The sequence below is a fragment of the Plecotus auritus genome, assembly GCF_963455305.1.
Source record: "Plecotus auritus genome assembly, chromosome: 5".
Lineage (NCBI taxonomy): Eukaryota > Metazoa > Chordata > Mammalia > Chiroptera > Vespertilionidae > Plecotus > Plecotus auritus.
Genome location: NC_137776.1, coordinates 39,439,284 through 39,458,178, shown reverse-complemented (window position 1 = coordinate 39,458,178; position 18,895 = coordinate 39,439,284).

Sequence of the window (18,895 nt, the reverse complement as noted above, 5' to 3'; positions counted from 1 at the left end):
CAACAAAAGCAAAAATAAACAAATTGGTATCCAGTATTGTGATCCCTCCAATTTTGTTGTGGTACCTTTACACAATGGAATACTACGCAGCTGTAAAGAAGAAGAATCTCTTACCCTTTGCGACAGCATGGATGGACCTGGAGATTATTATGCTAAGTGAAATAAGCCAGACAGAGAAAGACAAATATCACATGATCTTACTTATATGTAGAATCTAATCAATAAAATAAACTGACAAACAAAATAGGTCCAGAGACATGGATGCATAGAACAGACTGACAGACCTAAGAGCAGGGGAAGGGGAGGGTGGGAAGAGACTAACCAAAGAACATCTATCCAAATATGCATAACCCATGGACACAGACAATAGTGTGGTGAAGGCCTGGGGTGGGGTGGGAACTGGGTGGAGAGGTGGAAAGTGGGGGAAAAATGGGGGACATCCATAATATTGTCAACAATTCCACTTCAAGATATTTATCCAAAGAAATGAAAAACACCAATTCAAAAATATATATGCACTTCTATGTTAATTGCAGCATTATTTACCTGCAATAGCCAAGATATGGAAGCAACCTAGGTGCCCATTGGTAGATGAATAAAGAAGATTTAGTGGTATATATATATATGTAATAGAATATTAGTCAGCAATAAAAAAATGAAATCTTGCCATTTGCTATAATATGAATGGTTCTAGAGGGTATTATGCTAAGTAAAATAAGTCAAATAAAGACAAATATATGATTTCACTTATATGTGAAATCTAAAAAAATAAATGAACAAACAACAAAAAAGTCATAGATACAGAGAACATTTTGATGGTTGCTAAGTGGGAAGGGGGGTGAGGGATGGATGAAAAAAAGAGAAGGAATTAAGATCTACAAGTTGAGGGTTATAAAAACAGTCACGGGGTTGTAAAATACAGCACAGGGTATATAGTCAATAATCTTATATAATAAATAGCTAATATGCTAATTAGATCAAACAGCAGAACGACCACCCAGACAACCTTCCGGACGAAGCCAGGCGGACTGCAAGGGCCAGCCAAGGCTGCGAGGGGCTGTGAGGGCTGAGCCCCTTGCACGAATCTCATGCATTGGGCCTCTAGTATTATAATAATTATGTAAGTTATATAAATGTCTAATCACTATGTTGTACACATGAAACTAATATAATGTTAAATGTCAACTGCAACTGACAAATAAAGTTGTTTAATCCTTCAGTAATTCATTCTCCCTCAAACAAGTCACCAAAGAATATAAGACTCAATAACAAGGTATATCAAAAGGCCTACATCTAAATCACCCTATCAGGGCTTTAGAAAGATAATTTAATGTGCATTATCCTATATAATAAAAGCCTAATATGCAAAATGTTCCCCTCGACCAGGAGTTTGACCGCTCACTATGACGTGCACTGACCACCAGGCGGTGGCACGGAACATAGAGGGTGTCAGCAGTGGAGGTGCTGCCAGCCATGATGGGCCCCAATGAGAGTGGGACTGCGGCAGGATGGTGGAGCAGGTGAGTGGGCAGCGCCAGGCCAAGGCGGGTGCAGCAGGGCCAGACTGCCCTGCCGATTGCCCTGCAGACAGTGACCATTGGTGGTGGTGCTGAGGGAGCTGGGCAGGGGCCCAATGACTCAGGCAGAGGGGATCATGTCGGGGACTGGGGGCCCAGATGCTGCCCAGGGCCCAGAGGTCAGCTGGGACCTGCCCTTCCATGCTAGACTCTCACGCTTCAATTGCCTGAATTTCATGCACTGGGCCTCTAGTATATCATAAGTTTGAAATGTAGAAAAATACATATTTTACTACAGAGATTACATAAATTTTAGAATTTATTTTGCTGATGTGTCTTATATAAACTTAGAAAAAGCCTAAATAATAAGAAAAAGCCTAAATAATAAGAAATGTCTACTTCCTCGCCAATATAGGGCTGGGAAAAAGTGGGTTCACAGTTGTGATTACATGAAACAGTTTATTCTTGTATTATTTATATTTGTTTATTGTATTATTTCTATTATTTTTATACAAACAAGTGTCAACTTACTTTTGCCTACCCTTGTATTTACAGTTATCTTCTCTGAAGATAGAAGCCATGGCTTTCTTATTTTCTGTTCTGTTTTCAGAAGCTAGCACATACATGTACAATGTATATTCTAATTAAACCAGAAATATTATACTATATTTTTAAAGTTGTTTAGAATTAATTTTCAGTAATACAATTATAATAAAAAAATTCTTGGCTAGAAGTTATATTATTTTATGCTTTAAAAGTTGTAGCGGATTGTCTAGAAATTTAATTAGCAAGTGTTATAATTCTTAGGGGGTATTATAGTAGATATTATGGAAACTTTCCTTAGAAATTATTTTATTGTATATTTAAGGTAGCTTTACCTAGTAAGAAAGCACCTATTCCTTTGAAAGGAACTTTCTAAAATAACTTTTATAGCTTCATAATTTTTTTTATAAAAGTGATAGACTTCCCAGGATGATTTTTATCAAAAACATCAGGCACCAGTAGAGGGCAGTAAAGAATAAGCAGAGACATAGAAGTTACTTCATTACTTAGAAAATGCTATTTCTATATCAGTAGTAAATGAGAATTCACACGACTAATTTACTTTTATTTTTCACTAAACAGATCCGGAATGTCCGTTACATACATTTGACTACAAGAAATTGTAAAGAAAGTAACACTGTATTTTTATTATAAACCCAAAAGTTTATAATCTACTATATAGCAAATAAGAAATATTCAAATGTTTGAATGATATAAAAGAATAAATTCAAGAAAGTCATTTAGGCACAAATGATATGTATATTGAGGCTCAACTTCTCATGAGTTATTTCCACCCATGAAAATGGTTTCTAGATAACCTGTATACATGGGTTGCTATTAAGGAATCATCAAACATTCATTAAATTGTACTGATAATACTTTAAATTTGTATCCAAAAATCTCCTTAGAATTTTGGTGTTTTTTTGTAGCACTTTAATTCAGGAAAAAAGAGGCTCACTGTTAGGTCTAAGAAATGAGTTCCTAGATTCTAGGTCTGGTTCAACTACTCACTAAGTTTAGACAAACTGCTAACTTCATCTCTGCACCCTGGTCATCTCATCTGCTAACTGGTGAAATATCTCTTCTACCTACTTCATCAGTTAGTCATGTAGGTAAAATGAGATAATGTGTTGTTGTTTTTTAATTAGTATATTTCAGCAACAAAAAAAGAAATGTGAGAAATTTTGTAAGGCAGTGACATCATTTCTTAATGGAAAAAAAAAAACAACACACAAAAAAACAGGGAACGTTAATGTATAGATTGAAAGAGAAATGAAAGGGAAAAGCTTTTTGAGTCATCTCAGTCAAAGGTAATGTGTGGACTTTATTTGGATTTGAACAAACTACAAAAATATTTATGAAATACCTGGGATTATTTAGAATACTAATTGGATATTTGATATTAATCAAGTGCTGTTTTGGGAAGGGGGGTTGTATTTAGGTGTTATTCATGGTATTTACAAAATGATAATAATGTCTGGGATTTGCTTTAAAATAAGCCAATGACCAGAATTGGGCGGGGGGGGGGGGGGGGGGGAGCGAGGGAGAGAAAGGAAAAAATAATCTAGGGGCTGGAGGTGGTTGTTAAATGAAACAAGACTGACTATATCTTGTTAGGCATTACAGCTGAATAATGGAGAAACGGGAGCTAATTATACTATTCTACTGTTTCTATTTGAAATTTTCCATAATCAAGTTTTTAAAGAACTAATTTCTTTAAACACACACACACACACACACACACACACACACACACACAAAATGTTGTCTAAGATATTAGTGAAATTTTATGAAGAACCCCAAATGACAAATTTATAATCATCTGTCAGAAAAATTTGTTTACTGAATTAGAAGAGGTAGGAAAATTACAGGAGAAAAAAATGAATTGGTTGGCACTCAGAAGGACTATTTTGGAAGAGAATATGTGCAATTCGTTTTCCTTTCATTACTCCCTCCCAACTTGGAACCATTTCACTATTTAGAGCCTATGTAATTGGCTCAAGCTATCAGAATGCTGGAAAATTATGATCCTGCTTCCTCACTCAGGTCAGAATTTTCAAACACAAAGACTTGACTAGAGATTGTCTAGTCAAAACTAAAGACTGGTAATACACAGAGGTCTCACTATCTTCTGAAAGGGCGATCTAACTGAATGTGCCTGGTGGGGTATAGTATCTTCCTAGAGTGACCTCTGCTGTTCCCAAGGCCATTCCCCTGAATCGATCAATTTCTTTCTCCACAGCTCAACAGCTTAATATTATTCTCTCAGTATTGCTTCTATACAAAAACTGTATATAAAAAACCAGAGTTTGTCCCTATAAACAGCTCTTTAAGAGAGTTTTGTGTACTGAGTAGCAGCTATCCCAGATGATTCTAAATAATACTACTCATTTAAAAAACATGTATTAAACCCAAGGTGCTATAGATACAACAGTAAGTAGTTGTGCAATTAAAGCATGAAATGGACTCATGGATTCTAGTCTGGAATTCATGTACACCCCCAAGCCCTCAAATCCTTCCTTCTGTGTTCCCATAATGTTTTCCATAGAGGCTACCATTTCACTTTCCCACCAATAGTGCACAAGGGTTCCAATTTCTCTAAATCTTCACCAAACTTTGCTATTTTCTGTTTGATAGTAGATATCTTTTTTTAAAATATAGTTTTATTGATTTCAGAAAGGAAGGGAGAGGGAGAGAGAGAGAAAGAGCAATGATGAGAATCATTGATTGGCTGCCTCCTGCACACCCCCTACTGGGGAAAGAGCCCGAAACCCCGGCATGTGCCCTGATGGGGATTTGGACCAGGAATTGAACTGTGACTTCCTGATTCATAGGTCGAGGCTCAACCACTCAGCCACAGCAGACGAGCTGGTAGTAGATATAGTAATGAATGTGAGGTGATGCCTTGTGGTTTTTGAGTTGCACTTTTAGAATACTGTAATTATTACCTTTTTCATATCAAAATATTTTATGAGAAGTTATCAAATTTATATTTTTCATACCTTGCTTCATAGTATTTTCCCATCTGAATGTCTTTTTCATCCTTTATCTCATCATTTAAACCCAACTTCACCTTCCTCTGTGAAGACTTTGCTGACCTCTTCACACTGATTTTTGAATTTCTAAAAGTATCTCACTCTCTACCATATAACTTAGTTTATATTAATAAAAAAACATAAGCTTTTATTTAGCCTTATATTATCCTCCAAGTGTGTCATGTGTTATCTACCAAAATAGATTGTTAGATCTTTAAGAACAAAAGAAATTTATTTTATCCTTATAATCTTTAAGAGATACTGGAGTACTTCAGGGTGCTTGCTGAACACTTGGTAGTTGAATCATTTAGTTTGCATTACTTTCTGCCTGTGAAATTCGAGTTTACAGAGTAAACACTTTGGCCTTATAAAACTGAATTATATATAGATGTTAAAATCTGCTATATAATATGTCAAAAGTAAAAGCCATTGTCTAATGAAGCATGTTTTCCCTTTCTTAAAATAAATTAGAACAGTAATAATTGTGCCTTGCAGCACCAACAAATACTTTAGTTCTTTAATATATCAGACATTGTATATATGTCTGATATATATATTATAAATATGTCTGATATATAATACATATATAATGTCTTTACTTTATTCTCTATCTTACTTTTTCCAAATAACCATATGTCCTTCTCCTCTACTATCTTTTCTTTCTTCCCTTGTAACTATCCTGGTATTTGACTTTTTTTCAAGTAAATATTTTTTAACATTCTTCATTTGGGATAAAATATACCATATAAATCCAGTGGATAAATACCCCCACACAGATCTGCCCTACATGAAACGTGTTCCCTCAGCTGTAGGCCAATTCATCCATTATGGGATCAAGCCATAAAAAGTGAATCCAGGCAGTAATTCTCCAATTAAAGAAATTCTAGAGTCTAGTTTTAGTCCTTCTGAATCATAACTAGTTGGCAACAAAAGCTGGCATGCCTTGGTGTGACTAAGCCTTAACAGAAAAACTCCTCACCCAGCCTCAAGATGGACTGCTATAAGCCAATAGGTCTTACAATTTAAGGGAGAAATGTATTCAGGTGGCCATTTATACACAGTATTTTTGAATACCGTTTTGGCCAAATTACTATCAAATGAGTGCTGTCAAGTGAAAATTCAAAAATCCAGTAATGTCTTGAACTTTAAAAGCTCAGCCCCCCTAGAAGTCAATGTGTGTCCTGACACCATGCTGGGGGAAATAGAGTTGCTCATGATGATTAGCAGATCATTAGCTGTTAGCAGAATATTGGCCAAACCTGCTTCAATTCTAGCTCATCTTCAAGATACTCTTCAAATGAAATGTGGCTCCAACAATGACTTTTATTCTGCCTCTCATTTCTTTTCTGACTAATAAATCCAGCATCCAGGCATACAAACTGTATGTTTCAAGACGCTCAAATGTAATGTGGATAAGACACCTAAAAAATCATGAAGCTTGTAACTATAATATTCAAAGAGGTTTCTAGTTAGAATATTTAGTATCATGTTTTAATTAATTGCAAAATAGGTATAAAATAGATATTTAAAAGTCAAAATGTATCTCACATTTCAACTATGGGAGCTAAGAGTATTTATAAATTATATTGTGCATTTAACAAAGTGTTGAAGATATGAATTTTAAATTAAACTCTACCAGTAAACAATATTGTAGCAGGGGTCCTCAAACTGCGGCCCGAGGGCCACATGCGGCCCGCCAAGGACATTTATCCGGCCCGCTGGGTGCCGCTGCCTGTCCTGCTTAGCAGCCAACTCGTCCCGGGCCTGCAGTGCGCATAGGAATTTGTTCATAGGTTTGTTTTTTTTTAACTATAGTCTGGCCCTCCAACGGTCTGAGGGACAGTGAACTGGCCCCCTGTTTAAAAAGTTTGAGGACCCCTGTATCAGAAAATTCGATTCTATCCATTCACCTTGTAAGTTTAGGCTTGTTCATCTGCGTGTTGCCCTGCCCTAAACTACCTGAACCTTGAAGACTAGGACTGTATCTTGTTCACTTTTGATCCATGGACTCAGCATTCAATATGTATTTGGAGAACAAATGAATAAAATTTAAAATATGTACACAAGTCCATTTATAAGAAATCCTCACAAATGTATATAAACTACCAATAAACAATTGTTCTCTAAGCTTTATGCTGTAATCTTTTCCAGTTTTCATTAAAATTAAATGCATCAGCTGAAGTATATGTTTTATTGAATTAACTAAGATGACACTAGTGTGTCTTTGGCCAGGTAGCTCAGTTGGTTAGAGCATCGTCCCAATACACCAAGGTTGCAGGTTTGATCCCCAGTCAGGACACATACAAGAATCAACCAATGAATGCATAAATAAGTGGAACAATAATCTCTCTCCCTCCCTCCCTCCTTCCCTCCCAACCTTCCTTTCTCTATCTCTCTCTAAAAAATTTAAAGAGATTACATTAGTGCAGTTGGTTCTCTTTTAAAGGGGTTTTTTAACAGGTAAATATTTTATAATCCAAAAATAAAGTAAAAGACATTCAATTTCTTTTTTTCCCCTCAAAGCTTTTCATTAGTGGTGTTACCAACTCTAATAGGATTGATTGATTTCTTTTATAGCTTCCTGTTGGGTCCCTCAAGTTAATGTCCAAAAAGTCCCATTTAATGGATTTATTGTTTAAACTATCTCATTTTTTGAAAGAACAGCTCTTTGCATTCCACAAATTACAGGCCTATTGGCTTACAGCAGTCCATCTAAAATGCATGCCAGTTTCTTTCTTGAATCCATATCATTCAACAAAAATTTATTGAGCACTTACAAGGTACTAGGCTTTGTTCTAGTTATTTAAGATGGTAAATTAATCTCTTGACCTCATGAAAATTTTATCCTAGCAGGAAGAAATAGATAATAAACACAACATAAGTAAATGTTATAGTGTGTTAGAAGGAATATGTCTGGAATAAAGAAAAAGGTAGAAGAGGGTCAGAGAGACTAGGAGAGTACAGAGCAGAAGCAGAAGGGTTGCAGTGTTGAAAGGGGTAGGAAGGGCAGGTCACTGTAAGGACTTTAACTTTTTTTTTTATTATTATTGATTTGAGAGAGAGAGAGAGGAAGAGATGTGAAAGAAACATCAAACAGTTGCCTTCTGAACAGGCCCCGACTGGGGATTGAACCTGAAACCTGGGTATGTGCCCTGACCAGAAACTGAACCTGCCACCTGTTGGTATATGGGACAATGCTCCAACCAACTGAGCCACACCAGCCAGGGCAGGACTTTAACTTATTTTTTTTTAAAATATATTTTATTGATTTTTTACAGAGAGGAAGGGAGAGGGATAGAGAGCTAGAAACATCGATGAGAGAGAAACATCGATCAGCTGCCTCCTGCACACCTCCTAATGGAGATGTGCCCGCAACCAAGGTACATGCCCTTGACCGGAATCGAACCCGGGACCCTTCAGTCCGCAGGCCGACGCTCTATCCACTGAGCCAAACCGGTTTCGGCTTAACTTATTTTTAAAATATATTTTTTACTTATTTCAGAGAGGAAGGGAGGGGGAGAGAGAGAGAGAGAAACATCAATGATGAGAATCATTGATTGGCTGCCTCCTGCATGCCCCACACTGGGGATCGAGCCGATAACCAGCAACCTGGGCATGTGCCCTGACTGGAAATTGAACCGTGACCTCCTGGTCCATAGGTCGACCCTCAACCACTGAGCCACACCAGACTGGCAGGACTTTAACTTTTAATTTAAATGAAATTGTCAAATTCTGGAACCCAAAAGAAGATCCTAAAACCTTCCAGAGAAATCACACACACACACACACACACACACACAGCCTATAAGTTACCTACAGAAGAACAAGAATCAGACTATAATTGGAACTATGGATATACTGGAAGAATGTGTAGGAAAGCATTCCAAGTTCCGAGGGGAAAATATTTGCAACCTAAAATTCTATACATATTTACCCAGACACAAACAGCAGACAGAAAATAAAAATAGTCTTTTGTAGATGGTTAGATGATGCTATGCCTTCACTAAATGAGGTCATACACAAAATGCATGAGATCCAGGAAACAATGACTCCAAACCAAGAGAACAGTGAAGCAAAATCATAGGACAACTGCTAGGCAGGAGGACTAACAATGACCTATGTCAGATTGTAGTTAGAGAGAGAGGCCCGGGAAAGCAGTCTCTGAGGAAGGAGACCACCATACGGCATATCCATGTTTGTGGTCTTGGAAAAAACTTTTGAGTGTATAAGAAGCTTTTGGTGGGGTATAGAAATGAAGAAAGCAATCAGACTCTGTAATCATAGCATTAAACCCACAGAGTAAGAAATATAATTTTAGCCTACTCTTTGGCTTTTCAGTGAGCTACGTTTTTTCTAAAACATAGAAATAAATTTGTTATAAATATGCAAATACTATTATTGATTTTCAGCTTACCAACATGAAAATAAGTATATTTTTGCCAAAAAAAAACAAACAAAAACAAAACACAAAGAACATTATAAGAAAGGTAAATTAAAATGTAATAAAATTAGAAACCTACAGGGGTGTGGTAGATGGGATAGAACAGAGGAGGCCGGGCAACACTGCGGCCTCAGTGCTTGCCTCAATACCAAATTCAAATCCTGGCCATCTTCAGCCGGTGGAACCCACTTGCAGCATCTGGAGCTGAGGAGATCCCCGAGTTGGTCTTGGGATCCGGAGGTGAGGGCACCGTGGTGGCCGGCTCCAAAACTGAGTTACTCAGTATGACAAGTTGTCAGTCTAACCATCCAAGTAATGAAGGTGAGGCCATCAAAGTTTTTGTGCGCATTCGTCCACCTACAGAGGGTTCTGGGTCAGCTGATGGAGAGCAAAACTTATGCTTATATGTGCTCTCCTCTACAACTCCCCAGCTGCACTCCAACCAGGAGCCCCAGACCTTCACTTTTGATCATGTTGCTGTCATGGACACCACTCAGGAGTCTGTGTTCTCAACTGCGGCCAAAGGCATTGTGGAATCTTGCATGAGCGGGTATAATGGCACCATCTTTGCTTATGGACAGACTGGCTCAGGGAAATCGTATACTATGATAGGACCATCTGAATATGAGTATTTTTCTCATAACCTGAGAGGAGTGATCCCACCAAGTTTTGAATATTTGTGTTTCTTAATTGATCATGAAAAATATAACTGGAGCAGGAAAGAGCTTCCTTTGTAAGTGTTCCTTTATTGAAATCTACAATGAGCAGATCTATGACCTCCTGGACTCTGCATTGGCCGGATTGTACGTAAGGGAGTATATCAAGAAGGGAGTCTTTGTTGGTGGTGGAGCAGATGGGGACCTCAGCGGCTGGACCCTATCAGGTATTGTATGGAGGATGGAGAAACAGGCATGTGACATCGACTTCAATGAATACAGAAGCCTCAAAGTCATCTCAGACATTCTCTGTCATTACAGTAGAGTCAATGAAGAAAAGCAATGAGACTATGAATATACAAACCTCTCTACTCAATCTGGTGGACTTAGCCGGATCTCAAAGGCAGAGACACCCATGCAGAAGGGATGAGGTTGAAGGAAGCATTGAGCTACTTGGGCCAAGTGATTACCACCCTTGTCAATGTGGGAGACAGAGACATATTTGCTACAGAGACTCCAAGCTCACCTTCTTACTCCGGGAATTCCTTGGAGGTAATGCCAGAACAGCCATAGTTGCAAATATTCATCCTGGATCCAGGTGTTTTGGGGAAACCCTAGCAATTCTAAATTTTCCTCAAAGGGCCAAGCTGATTAAAAATAAGGCAGAGGACACGCAAGTTCATGTGAGCCAGCTCCAAGTTGAAGTGAAGAGGCTCAAAGAACACCTGGCCCAGCTCCCTTCAGGGCAGGTAGAACCAGAAGGCTTTCTGATCGGAGAGAAAGAGGAGACTGATTACATCAAGTATTTCCAAGATTTCTATGGAAACTTATAAGAAGTAATGAAGTTTGAAATTGACCAACTTTAAAAAAAAAACTACAAAAAAGTAAATGAGGCTCTGAAACCCGGTCTCAATAATTTGATGGGGCTTTTTTGAAGCAGAAAACGGGCACAATAACAAATTATTAATATAATTTGAAGAAGATAAAGAAAACAATTCTAAAGAAATCTTAGACATTCTTGATTCTGTGTGCCAAGAAAAAGCGAAAGAGATGGCCAAGTGTGAGCTGCAGATGGCAAAGGTACAGAAACTGGAAGAGAGAGTGTGTGCTACCGAAAAAGTCATCAGTCCTCCGGAGTCTAGAGATGCTGACAAGGAAGTTGCAGCTGACCTCATGAGCCAGACTAGGAGCTGAGGAAATCATGTCTCTATTAGTTACTCCTTTGGTTTTATTTAAGTTCGAACATTTTAGGAGTCCTTTATTGAGATATTTTCAATCACCAAGGTAGGTATTTGATTGCACCTGCTTTTTTTTTTTTTTTCCTAATATATTTCATTGATTTTTACAGAGAGGAAGGGAGAGGGATAGAGAGTTAGAAACATCGATGAGAGAGAAACATTGATCAGCTGCCTCCTGCACACCCCCTACTGGGGATGTGCCTGCAATCAAGGTACATGCCCTTGACCGGAATCGAACCCAGGACCCCTCAGTCCGCAGGCTGACACTCTACCCACTGAGCCAAACCGGCCAGGGCTGATTGCACCTGCTTTAAGAATTCCAGATGGCAATTCTCTATGGGGAATTTTTTGATCTCCACAAAGTCATTTTGGTTCCAAATATTTTGAGGCTGGTCAACACCCCAAATTCTATTCTGTTGAATATGGTTCGGTACCAAGTGGGTGGCCCTCTGGTCACACCGTACCCTTGTGTTTCCTCAACTTTCACAAGAAAATCCATCCTTCGCCCAGCTCAGTTGGCTGATGAAGCTGTAACGCCATGCTTACCAACAGCATAGAAGAGTGGCACTCAGGCCCTGGTCAGGAAATAACCTCAAACTCACTGCCACTCCAAGTTTTACAAAAGCTCAATTGAGAGGAATAATAATCACAGACAGTGGCCTGTGGGATCTACAGTCCATTCTTCCCTCTAAATAGCCTAAAATGTTTTCCTAAATTAAGCCGGGCCAGCAGAGATCCACAGACCTGACCACATCTTCTGAAATCCCCACCCCTGCAGAATTGCCTTTTACTGAATTTGGCTTGGGTGTCGGTTATACATTATGACACAGTGAAGGATGTTGTAAGAAACAGCCCTATGAAAACCTGTCAGCCTGACTGGAGAATAGTGTCCACTTCATTACATAGTGGCTTCTTTGTGAGAATTTATAAGAGAATTTTCTTCCTGGTCTCCCAACCAGAAATAATTATGCTACTCTTAAGCAACTAGCTTGTTTTTTTTATCTCCTAAACACTGTGAATCATGTAACTGATCGCATTTTCCTTCTCGATTTTGTCTGCCAAAAAACCTTAGAGGTAAATCTGTGGTCGGTCTCTAGCAGGACTACAGGACCTTACAATTTCTACTTTGTGTGTTAACCTTATTTCCAGCTTCATTGTTGAATCAGGAAAGCATCATGGAGCCAGAGTGCCCAGTGTGAGCCCCAGAGCTGAACCACTTACTGCTTATATGGCCTCAACCACGCCTCCATGCCTCACTTGCCTCCCTGTAGAATGGAGAGGATAATAGTACTGATCCTGTGGGTTGTTGTCAAGATTACATGAATTCACATATGCAAAGTGCTCAGAACAGTGCCTGCCACCTAGTAAATGGTCTATGTTTAGGTATTATTACTTTTATCTCACATTTCTACTCTCACTTTTCCTTTATATTGATTTCCTCTTCCACCCATTTTTTAAAAATATATTTTATTGATATTTTACAGAGAGGAAGGGAGAGGGATAGAGAGCTAGAAACATCGATGAGAGAGAAACATCGATCAGCTGCCTCCTGTACACCTCCCACTGGGGATGTGCCCACAACCAAGGTACATGCCCTTGACCGGAATCGAACCCGGGACCCTTCAGTCCGCAGGCCGACGCTGTATCCACTGAGCCAAACCGGTTTCGGCTTTTCCACCCATTTTTAATGTATTTTTTCTTATTGCATATATTGTATATATACGTAAGCCACCTTAAATGCTTTCTGGAACAAAACTAGGTATAAACAAAAGCAAATCACAAAATTGCCAAAATGTACACAGCAATTGAGAATAAATTAGAAGCAGCCAATATGATAATATTGATTTTTATTAAAAAATAACCTTACCCAACACCACAATATGGATTATCACCTACATAGACTTTAATTTAGCATCTTTCAGAATCTACTAGAAGTCCAATCATGCCCTGATTTCATCCTAATTACAATTTGTTTTGATGATGGGTTTCTGTGAGAACAGGCTCCCCCTTTATGCCACATAACTGTTCCAAGACGGGAGACTACATGAAACTCTGAGTCAACAGACAAGCTCATAGGAAAGGGATTTCTCTGCTTTACCCTTGATTATCTGAACCTCCAAAGAAGCAGCCCTCTGGTTGCTCAGCTGAAAAGGCAAGGCCTCCTTTCCTTGTGAGTGTGGAAACCATTTACTCAGGTGAAAGTCAGATGCCTGACAAAGAAGGATGCAGGACAGAAAAGGCTGTTGTTTAAACAAACTACAAGGTTTTACTCCTGATATTAAATATACTTCAGGCGAAATAAAGTCCTGTGGTTTATTTCTCTAAATTTAAACAGCACTACTCTTCTCACCCACCTTTCTTCTCTCACTCTGTCTCTGATGATAGTGTTTACCAGGTCTGGCCTTGGACTTAGGTCAGAAGTCATCAGAAGGGTCCCTTGTTGTGCAAAATTACTTTCTTCCAATTATTAGTTGCTATAAATTAGAGCTTTGTTCCTTTGGCCAGTGCACTTCACAATGTGGTTACAGTATGGTTTTTTCTATTATAATGAAAGTAACCCCCAGAACATGTCTTCTATTAAGCCTTTTCAACCACCTTGAGATGACTCTATTTTAAGTGAAAGCAGGTTTTAATAAAGGAAAGAAGTTAGTCAACAAATATTTACTCCGCACCGCTTTGGGCTCACTAGGCATCATAAAGCTGGAGAAGGGAGAGCCTGACGGGGTCAGTGGATGGGCACTTGGACAGGTGGCTGGGGAAGGCCTCACAGTAAGAGAACAGATCTAAAGGGGGCCATGGTGAAGGGATGAGTTATAACTAAGGTGAGGAATGAAAGACGCCCAGACAATGGAGAGGGAGGGTCCTAGAGTTAACTCTGCAGATTACTGATCAGCAATCAAATCCTGAGTCCTAATCTTGGCTCTGTCCACTCACCGCCCTGCTCACTTCATCTTTCAGATGAAGGTAATAATGTTTGCCCCATCTGAACCTTGGAGCTCCTGATGTTTGAATTAATGGTTAGGGAATAATTTGAGCCCTACAGGCATGAAATATTAGGGAAGCACAAGGTTCAATTATGTTGTTTTCCCTGTATTTTCCTCCTGTTTCTTTTAGTTCTGGCTTGTTTTTGTTTATTTGTTTTTTTATTAAGACAAACAGAATTTATTCCTCTCTATGAGCCAACCTCATAGGTCAGTTTATACATTATTTTGTAAATATATTTTTATTGACTTCAGAGAGGAAGACAGAGGGAGAGATAGAAACATCAATGAGAGAGAATCATTGATTGGCTGCCTCCTGCACACCCTCTACTGGGGATCAAGCCTACAACCCTGGCACGTGCCCTGACCAGGGAATCACACCAGAATGTCCTGGTTCATAGATTGATGCTCAACCACTGAGCCACACTGGTGGGGACAGTTTATATATTCTTTACCTAGCAAGGGTAGTCTAAGATTTCCCTCTATGCTCTAGGGTCAAGGTCAATACAAAAGTTTAAAAAAAAAATGTTTTGTTATTTGAGACAAACAAACTCAGTCAGTCATTTCTGGACTCAGTGTGTAAGCATTAACCCTTGCCAGGATGTCTTCCTTAGAGAATTTACTCTCAGCAAAGTAAAAGAGCACAGGATTTCACTGAGTCCTTGAGGTAGGAAGGAGAACCGTGTAAATAAAAGCCCTAATAGCAGCTTACATGTTTAATGTGTCAACTGTTCTAGAGAGGTGGATAGAACCCTACAAGACATAATTTACTTTTTCTGCATCTGTACAGTTCAATTAAACTCTTTTCAAAATGCTTAGATTGCATTCTAACTTCCATTTTCTTTTATCTACAACAATAGAATAGGGTAAACCTGGAGGAAACAGAAGGCTAGAGAAGGGGGAAATTTAGGAAAACTTGGAGTCAACTACTAAAGTTGATTGGGAGCAGCAAAAGTCCATGAAAATATTTATAATTCAAGTCTTTAAATACTTAGAACTGGGTGTTTGGTTTTTGGTTTTTTGTTGGTTTTTTTTTTTTTTTTTTTTTTTTTTTTTTTTTTTAAAGAAAACACACAACATTATTATGGTAAATTTCAAATGTACATGAAAATAGTTTACAAATCCCCAGATACCCATCAGTTAGCTTCATCAAATTTTAACTCATTGCCAATGTGTTTCATCTGTGTCCCAACCCAATTCCCTGTGCCTCCCTGATTTTTTTTATTTTTATTGATTTCAGAGAGGAAGGCAGAGGGAGAGATAGAAACATCAATGATGAGAGAGGATCATTAATCGGCTGCCTCCTGCACGCCCTCTACTGGGGATTGAGCCCACAACCTGGGCATGTGCCCTCGACCAGAATCGAACCTGGGATCCTTCAGTCTGCAGGCCGACACTCTATCCACTGAGCCAAACCAGCTAGGACTCCCTGAATTATTTTTAAGAAAATCCCAGATATCTCATCACTTCATCAGTAAATACATTTTGTTTTTCATACAATCATCAGTTTATTCTCATTTTTCTGGGCACTTATGTTCCATACAGTCATCACAACGCTGAATTAGCAAATACTGAACCCATTGCTCTTAGGAGAAATACAAGGTTAGGTTCCTACAAGCCTCTGGTCACATTTTTGTCAATTGGTCAATATATAACCTTGTTTTATGTGTGTTCCTGAAAACCTGAACTGTTATTAATTGCTGGAGGCTAAATGTGGACAAGTCTGAGAGAAAAAACTCCAAGGGGAGCCAGTCATTGGGGGGCCCTCACACTTTTGTGAGTTTTATCTCCTGGAGCTCTACCAAGTTCTCACAGTTATTATCAGAGGAAAAAAAATCTCCCTTTGCTTCCAGCAGGGGAAAGGAAAAGGAACCATTTTGAAATATGCCAGAGCACTCTGTTCTTCTTAACAAGCCTGCTCTCGGGAGAAACCATTTTACCAGAACCTAACCTGCTGGGCTATTCTTAGAGCCTAACTGCCTTGTGGGGAGGGAAATAACCAACTCCAGTCCCTCTAGCCCTCCTGTTCCACCTAATTGGGGGGTGGGGGAGGGGAGGGCGGATATAGGAGGAGTTCAGACAGAGAAAAACTTGTAACGTGCACAGTCCTGAGGCACAGATCTATTGTGATCTAATCATAGATATAGCACACTTATCCTCCCCATCTAAACCTTACAACACATTAGTGAAGGCTCACATCATGTCCAGCTATCAAGTAAGAGCCTATCTGGCTATCAAGAGAAGAGAAAACTATAAGACATACTAAAAGGCAAAAAAACACAGTTTGAAGAGACAGCAAGCTTCAGAATACAACTCAGTTATGGCAGGGATGTTGGAATTATCAGACCAGGAATTTAAAACAACTGTAATTAAAATGCTAAAGGCTGTGATGGATAAAAGATAGACAACATGCAAGAACAGATGGGAAATGTAAGCAGAGGGATGGAAATTCTAAGAAAAAAGCAAACAAAACAAAATGCTGGGTATAAAACACATTGAAGAGAAATAAAGAATGCCTTTGGTGGGTTTATGAGTAGACTGAACATGACTAAGGAGGGAATCTCTGAGCTTAAGGATATGGCAATAGAAACTTCCAAAACTAAAAGGCTATCAGGAAAAATAAAACAGCTGCGGGAAAAACAACAGAATACCCAAGAACTGTATGACAACTACAAAAGATATGACATACATGTAATGGAATACCAGAATAAGAAAGAGGGAAAAGAACAAAGACAATATTTTAAACAATAATACAGTGGTCGGCAAACTCATTAGTCAACAGAGACAAATATCAACAATACAACGATTGAAATTTCTTTTGAGAGCCAAATTTTTTAAACTTAAACTATATAGGTAGGTACATTGTTATTAACTTAATTAGGGTACTCCTAAGCTGGCCTTTGCTAAAAACTCAAGGGGCCAAAGAGCCGCATGTGGCTCGCGAGCCGCAGTTTGCCGACCATTGCAATAATGACTGTGAATTTTCCCCAGATTAATGTCAGATATCAAACTATAGATCCAGAAAGTTCAGAGAACTCATACTTCCCCTGAAGTAGTATAATGTTATTAGAAAGTGGACTTGGATTAATTGTAAATATATATTACAAACTTTAGGAAAACCACTAAAAAAAAGTAATACAACAACTATATCTTATATGCTAGGAAAGGGGAAGAAATGAAATCATACAAAATGCTCAATTAAAACCACAAAAGGCAGAGAAAGAGTGGAAGACACCCAGAAGTGAGAGTGCTGGGTAATATGGTAACTCTATTTTTAATTTTGGAGAGCTTTCCACGCTGTTTTCCCATGTGGCTATCCCAATTTACATTCTGATCAAGAGTATACAAGTGTACCCTTTTCTCCACACTCTTGTCAATACTTATGTTTTGAATTTTATTTTCTTTAGTGAAATATAATTGATATACTATATTTTATAAGTTTGAGGTGCAGCATAATGACTTGACTTATAAGAAACCCACTTTAAATGTAAAGCCCTATATAGATTAAAACTAAAAGGATGAAGAAAAATATACCATGCTAAAACCAAACCCAAAAAAAAGCAGCAGTAGCTATATCAATTTCAGACAGAGAAGACTTCAAAGCAAGGATAATTATCAGGGATAACAAGGGGCATTACATAATGATAAAGGGGTTAATTCTCTAAGAAAACCTAACAATTCTTCACATGTGTATGCCTAACAACAGAGCATCAAAATACATGGGACAAAAGCTGATAGAACTTCAAGGTAAAATAGATGTATCAGTTATTATAGCTGGAGACTTCAACATCCTCCTATCAGAAAAGGACAGACCCAGCAAAGACATAATTAAACTCATCAACACCTTCGACCAACTGGATATAATGGACATCTATTGACTATTTTACTCAATAATAGCAGAATAGACATTCTTCTCAAACTCACATGGAACATTCACCAAGATAAAATGGCTTCCCATTTTACTTAGAATAAAATTAAAACTTTTCTGTGACTTACATCAGTCTTGGTGAGATTACCCCTGCTAATTTCTCAAGCTCATCTGGCACTGCTCTCCCTCTCTTCCACTATCTCCAGACATACAGGTTTTATTTCTATTCTGTGAATTCCTCAAAATCATTCTCCACCTTCGGGCCATTTCACTTTCTGTTTCCTTTGCCTAGAATATTCTTTCCCCCAGATATTTATATGACTGGTTCTTTCTTGTCTTTTAAATCTAAATTTGAATCTTACCTATAAAGCCAGTTCTTCTTGGTCTAGTAGATGCTAAGTGAAATAAGCCAGTCAGAGAATGACAAGTAGCATATGATTTCACTTACATGTGGAGTCTAATGAACAAAATAAACTAACAGAGTTGAGACAGACTCATGGATACAGAGAACAGACTGACAGCTGTCAGAGGAAAGGGGGTTGAGGACTGGGTGAGAAGGGTGAAGGGATTAAGCAAAGAAAAAAAAAAAGAAATACTCATGAACACAGACAACAGT